The following is a 7,161-nucleotide window of genomic DNA, read 5'->3' as shown; positions in this document are numbered from 1 at the left end:
AAGCTACAGCTTTTCCCGTCCGGTTAGAGATACAGTGTCCATGGTATTCCCAATAACGTTGAAAACGGATACATTTTAGAGGTAAATAACAAGTGTTATAATTATTGAATTATATTTTTAAAGAATTGTTTCCTTTGCAGGTGGATCTTGAATATCCTCCAGAGTTGCATGACTTACATAACGATCTCCCAGTAGCGGCGGACTCTAAAGTTATTACTCATGATATGCTATCTCCATACTCCAAAGATCTCTTAGGAAAATTAAATATTAAGGAGAATCAAAGTCTACCAAAACTTCTGCCTAATTTAAATAATAAATATAAATACATAGTACATTACCGCAATTTAAAATATTATGTAAAATTAGGTTTGAAAATAACCAAGGTTCATCGAGCTCTAACCTTCACTCAAGGAAAATGGTTTGAAAAATATGTTAGATTCAACACTGAACAGAGGAAATTATCCAAGAGCTCATTTGAAAAGAATTTCTGGAAACTTATGGTTAACTCTGTTTTCGGGTAAATCAATTTAAATTATTTATTGCTGTTTTTTCCCTTACTTCATTTAATTCTTTAGAAAAACAATGGAAAATCTACGGAAGCATATAAATTTCGAGTTAATTCATACACCAGAAAGAATGTTAAAAGTTACAAGTTCCCCGCAGTTTGAACACTTTACCATCTTTAATGAAGAGTTAGCCGGCGCTCATAAGAAGAGATCTAAAATTGTTCTTAACCGGCCTATATTTACCGAATTCACCATTCTAGATTTATCCAAGGAGCTCATGTATCGGTTCCATTACGGATTCATAAAAAAAACGTACGGGGACAAAGCATCACTATTATTTACAGACACTGGTAATTTAATTTAATATGAATTTTTTATTGAAATAGTACTAATATATAAAATATTTACAGACAGTTTAACGTACAACATTAAGACGGATGATGTTTATAAAGACTTTGAAGTTCATAAAAACCGCTTTGACTTCTCTGATTATCCACCTTCGCATTTCCTTCATTCTAATCAGAATAAAAAAGCTCTTGGCTATTTTAAAGACGAGACAAATTCACAGTTAATTCAAAGCTTTGTAGGACTTCGTCAAAGCTTTATTCTATTAAATTGTACGGGGAGTCAAAGACCGCTGAAGAGATAGAAAAGGAGTTGCGATTGGGGAAATCTTTAGAGTCAATTTTAAACCATAAAAAGGTTTGTAAGGGCGTTGTCATGAACGTAATTAGAAACGTCATCCGCCACGAAGACTATGAACGTTGTCTTTTTAATAAAGAAACCATGTCAGTCGAGATGATGCGAATAGATAGTTTCAAGCATGAGCTATTTACTTTAAATACTAGAAAACTTTGTTTATCACCAAATGATGATAAGAGATATATTCTACCCTGCGGTGTTCGTACCTTAGCGCACGGTCATAAAGATATTGAAAAATGATAATGAATGCTTGTATTTATGTATATATAAAAACTGCTATTGCTATAAATTGTAAAAAATTATTTTATTGAATACATTTTGCACATAAACTCTTTAATCATTCTATCATTTACATTTTTAACTTTCTTAAACCTAGACACAATAATATACATTTCTATTACTTTACACCTGTTTATAGCAAAATAGATACAGAATGCTCCACACGTATTACTAGAATTACTCTGTAATTGATTAGAATTAAAAGTAACAGTTTTACTGTTTCGTTCAATAAAGTCATTAAATTTAAAATAATCTGGCGCGTTTCCAAAGTAATCCATGAATTCACTATTTTTATGTTTAGAAAAATATATTAGAACCCAGTGTTCTCCAGGCCCAGCACTCGTATCGGTATTTACAATAAATAACGAAGGGAATATTTTTACATATTTAGGTAGCTTGTCAGCCGCGAACACGCCTCGAAATATACTTTAAGTACTTAAATCTTTTTCAAGAATTTTAGTTATCTGTAGCGAATCCATTAATTACTGTAATCGAAAATCACGGTTCTATTTTTATCAATTTCAATCAAATTTTGAAACTCAGCGTAAATTAGAATGGAAATCGTCTCCGGTAACGGTTTTGCAAGTTTTAAATTCTAATCCCAGGTTACTGTTTTTTACAAGATGCAAGTGATTAGCGTTGTTATTAAGATCCGAGGTTAAATTGTACGCGAATAAACAATTTCCATTAGGGTAATCTTCCTGACTTATCTGATTCCCTTCATCTACGTTCCACTGATTAGTTTGAATGAAAAGATTGCAATACGCTTGAATATATTGATTTTCCTCAAAGTTCAGAGATAACGCCTTATGAGGGACGCTGCTACCGTCAATGTACTATCCAATGCTTGATAAATCGAAATGTTGAAAGTTGTACGGTGATTTTTTCAAATCTCCTAGAAACGCTTTTTGTTCCACAAACCCGATAACAACTTTCTTGGGTGCTTGTCCGGTAAATAAATGATCTTGCACACTAGTCATAAGACCAGCGGGTATAGAAAATGAGGTGCACTCCGAACGAGTTACAGGATATTTAGCGGTTCCATATTGTAGCGCCTTGGCTTGAGCGAGCGATAGTTCCGGTATCACTTTAACTTTCCTCAGATAAAGGGAAGCTGATAAAATCTCCACTTTACATTTTACGTCGGAGTGAACGCAAAAAGCTGCACTATTTTTATCGAATTTAAATTTCAAATCAACCATATTTAATAAAAAACGTTGTTGTTGACATAAATCAGTATGGACTACGCTTAACAAGTCAATCGCCCCTTTTTGCGCTAAACTCGCTCGTTTAGAGAAACCACCGTTATCGAAAAATGAATCGAACTTTCCAGGTGTATCCCGATAGAAAAGTGAACTCGTTAATTAACTTTTTTTCGCAGATTCTCCGAACGTTAATAGAGTTTGTATCATACTTTTATAAGCGTAATTTTGACTGGAAGGTGTTACTGATCTTTCATTCAGAAATACGTGAACGTCGCTAAAAAGCGAATGAAGAAAAAAATTCTCGGGGGCGATATTGTCGGCTGGAGTTCCGGCTGCCCCACCCGCAACACCTGGAACCGCAGGTTGCGGTAGTTGACCATTATCTTTAGTTACCTTAACTCGAACGTGCAACAAAGTTTGTGAAAGTTCTATATACGTTTCAGAGTTACCGTTGATAGAAAATGTAATTGATGCGTTATCAACTATATTTGATATTGGATTATACTCAACCCATTCACCACCAATAATCGAAGATTGTGTCATAGGTACTTGAAACAAATCTAGCTCGGAATTTATACACTCAACTGAGTGCGGGTGTAAAAGGGACATTATGAGAATATATCGGAGCGTTTAGGGAACCGTCCTTTCGCTCTCCTGCCTGCTGTTGAAATGCCGTTTTTCGACTGAGTTCTTTTCCTTTTATTTCCGGAACCCGTCATTCTTTTAATATGATCTGTAGCTGAAGATGTTAGTCTCATGGCTTCATCAGCTGCTGAAGCTAATGTTATCTAGTGTAACTTCCGCGGGTTTACATTTAATTGATCTGTGATAACTATTGTTATAAGCGTTTATAATATCATCTAAAACTTCGACATATTTAAGGGTGTTATTCTGCGTGAAATAGCGATATAAACGAGATTTAAAACTTCTAATGAATCTTTCAATAATGGACGCTTTCATTTCTAATCGAGTAGCGAAAACGTTATTACCCCTTCGCTGTAATTCACTCTGCACTTCTTGACAGACAAATTCGTTTCCATGATCACTTTAAATTCTTTTCGGTTGACGACCTTTTTCAAAAACGTTACGTAACGCTTCTAAAATTGATACACCTTTCTTATTTTTAACCGCTACAGCCATAGCGTATTTGCTAAATATGTCGATAATACATAATACATAGCGAGATCCTGAATTATATTTAGACAGCTTCTGAAAATCTGCCAAGTCCGCTTGCCACTGTTCGTCAATTCCATAAACCATAGTTCGATTTCGTTTGAATCGTCTTCTAGCAGGTTTATGTAGCGTATATGTATTCTGCTTTATTAGAAATTGTCTTACTTTTTCCAATGAAACCTTTAAACCTTTATGTCGAGCTGAATTATAGAGCGTTAGAACTCCGGCGAATGACCCTGGGTCTGCGGGATTAGTATAGATTTTCTCAAGTTATTTCTCCATACCGGGTAATATTTTGATGTAATGGCATGTAACGCCAAAAAAGGAAATTAAATAATTCTAATATTATAATAACTATGATAATTAATACAGCTGTGATAATTTTCCTAAAGAGACCGTATCTGTACAACCTTCCATTGTAGGCTTATACTATGAAATGAGAACAAAAATATCAGGTTAATATATTTTATTTAGTAAGCAACCAAGATCTTAGAGGACTAGGTGAAGATGATGATAACATTGAACTACTTGGTGGTGTATGAAATACAGCGAATGTTTTTAACAGTGTCAATCTTACAGGATTTTTAATTAAACGTTTTGAAATATTTGACTTATGAATACCCTCGTAAAACTCTGTAACTCCTATAGGATCAATCGCTGTTCCAGGCGTTTTTCTCACAGCGTCATACAAAAGATTGATTATATTAGATCCTCCAATCACTTGTCCTCGAATAGAAAGCTCTCCTGAATAAGCCCATCTAATATATCTCGGATCTTCCGTAGTCGCTCGGTATAATGAAATTGCATAAGTTGCAGGTAGAGAATAAGATATTTGCGCGAACCAGGTTTTAGGTCGTTCAAAGTTTTCATTAACGGGAGAGATTTGTTCTTTACGTACGTAAGTTAACCGTCGTTGGAGAGTTTGATTGTATAATGCTAATTTCTCAGATTCGTTTAAATCTGGATTATCTAGAATAGATTTCATTTCATCATCAAGTGTCTTCCCTTTTTGAAGTACAGGTGTTTCTTCTGTTTTGGAAGGTGTAGTGTTTTTTAATCTCTCCATACATCTTCAGGTACTAGAAGCATTTTTCGAGCCATCATCGGTTTATAGCTCGGCTTATTGCACTTCCGGCAACTGAGCTAACGATAGATAGCAGTGGCGCTAATAAAAATGGAAGAAAACCACCTTTTTGTACCAGAATCTTTCGTCGTTTTGATAAAGGGTTCTTCTTCGACACGTTTAGTATAACTGCGCTTTGTTTCTTTAACCGCTTATGATGACGTTCTGACAGTTCAATTGTTCCGTGCAATACATGTATACAACATTCAACGAGAGCCAATATAGCTTCCTTGCTAGTGTATTTAATAGCTGTCTTTCTTTGATTTAGATTACAGGATGTTAGGAAACGTAGAAAGTCTATGTTTTTCTTTACTCGTTTTGAGACATCCATTTAGAGATTTTCTTAGCCTTTCTTAAAGCGCAATGAACAGTTTCGGAATGAAAAGGACAGTTTAATTCAACGTCTTCTAGTTCTGATAATTTAGGACAACCGGTATCTTCGATGTTAGTTACTGGAACACCGAGGAGTGTCGATAATACTGCAGCTTTTTCTAAACCTTTGGTGAAAAACGAAGTCGCTTTTTCCGCTATATGATTGCAAATGTCACGTCTCGTTCTGTTAGGACGTTCGCCGTCATTCCATCGAAAATCACAAATGTTATGAGTTATCCATCAGCATTGTCTTTTATCTTCGTTTGAAAGCTCTTTGAAAGGGCATGGAGATTTGAAAGTAAACACTTCCGATTCTTCAGTTTCTAATACTGCGTAAGCTAATTCTTTAATAATCCACACTCGATCAACCCTAAAAAAATTCCCTTCTATAACACACTTCATTTTGGAATAAAGACAGCCGATTCTTCACCCGGTATTAAACCTGGTCGTAGTAAATACTGATCTGGGGTGTGAGGTTTCAAGTCAAATGTTGATTTATCTCGTGGTGATTTAAAAATAAATAGATAATGAGCATTTAAATTTGAAGTTCTTATTTCTTTTCCGGGATAATAAAGGTTTTGCATTAAAATTAGTACGGAGGTGTTTCTGTGATGATATCCACGAATAAATAAATTAGTTATATCTTTATTATTAGATATCTCGCATAATAAATCTTCTAAAATAACTAAATTCCTAACTTGCGGGTTTAATATATTAACATTGAGTAATCCTTCGTGAAACTCGACTGAAGGTGTGTGTTCTAATATTGATTGAGATAGTTTCGGCTGATACTCGGTATAACACCATATTATCCTCTCCGGAGGAGGGGATATGCAGGTCTTCTTATATTGAATCAACCGTCCCACCAGGAATGACTTTCCGCATTGGCTGGACTCGACTACAATCCCATTCATTGGATGTTGTAAGCTTAAATCCATAATGGTTAATGAGAATCGGAACATTAGTGCAATCAATTTTATTAGATTTTTAACAAGTTTTTAGCATTGCATATTATTAGTGACATTATATTATTTAAAATTTCACAGCGAATAGTAAACATTTCAATAATATTTTCACAATCTACCGACATAATTATTTCATAAAAATGCAAATCTACACGCTTAGAATAATCCATCGTGATACAATCATGCTGGAGTTGAGATGGATGATCAATTTGGCAGCCATTGCACGCTTTCTTAAGAGCTTCGTGTAAGTGTTTAATTACAACGTTAGTCATCGCTTCCTTTATTTCCTTGATTTGCTTTAAACACTTCTGAATAGACTCGCACTGGTCGAGGAAATTCAACCAAGAAGATTGAGCGAAAGCTACCCCCTCTTTAGTCGGTAACAGTTTTCCATAGCTTACCCCATAACCATGGTACATTTGTCTAACATCTAAAACCTTTTGTTCGGCAAATCTATGAACCGAAAACCGTTTGGTTTCAGAACCTGTGAAAACCCATGAAGTTTCAGCTTCGTTATTGAAATAAGCTTCAATGACATCTTTCTTTGTCCATAGCTCTTGCAGTTCCGCTTCCGTTAGTTTGATGCCCTTTGTTAAATTAAATAGACCGCAGAAGATGGTTTCATCTACCTAAACGTTTAACCCTTTGTCACCAGACACATGAAATGAACAATTCCTATAAAATACACACATTAAGACAAAGTTAAGAATTATCACCGAGTATTCCTACTTACATTTTAAGGTTCCTCGGAGTCACATCCAATACAATACAGATGGTGAACTTTCTAAATAATATGGTCTTGCTATTATACGGTTTTCCCTTTTTATACTCAGAAA

The sequence above is a fragment of the Leiobunum rupestre genome, chromosome 6 (genome assembly GCF_980474605.1).
Source record: "Leiobunum rupestre chromosome 6, qqLeiRupe1.1.hap1, whole genome shotgun sequence".
Lineage (NCBI taxonomy): Eukaryota > Metazoa > Arthropoda > Arachnida > Opiliones > Sclerosomatidae > Leiobunum > Leiobunum rupestre.
The sequence above is the reverse complement of the archived record's forward strand: the minus strand, read 5'-3'. Positions refer to the sequence as shown.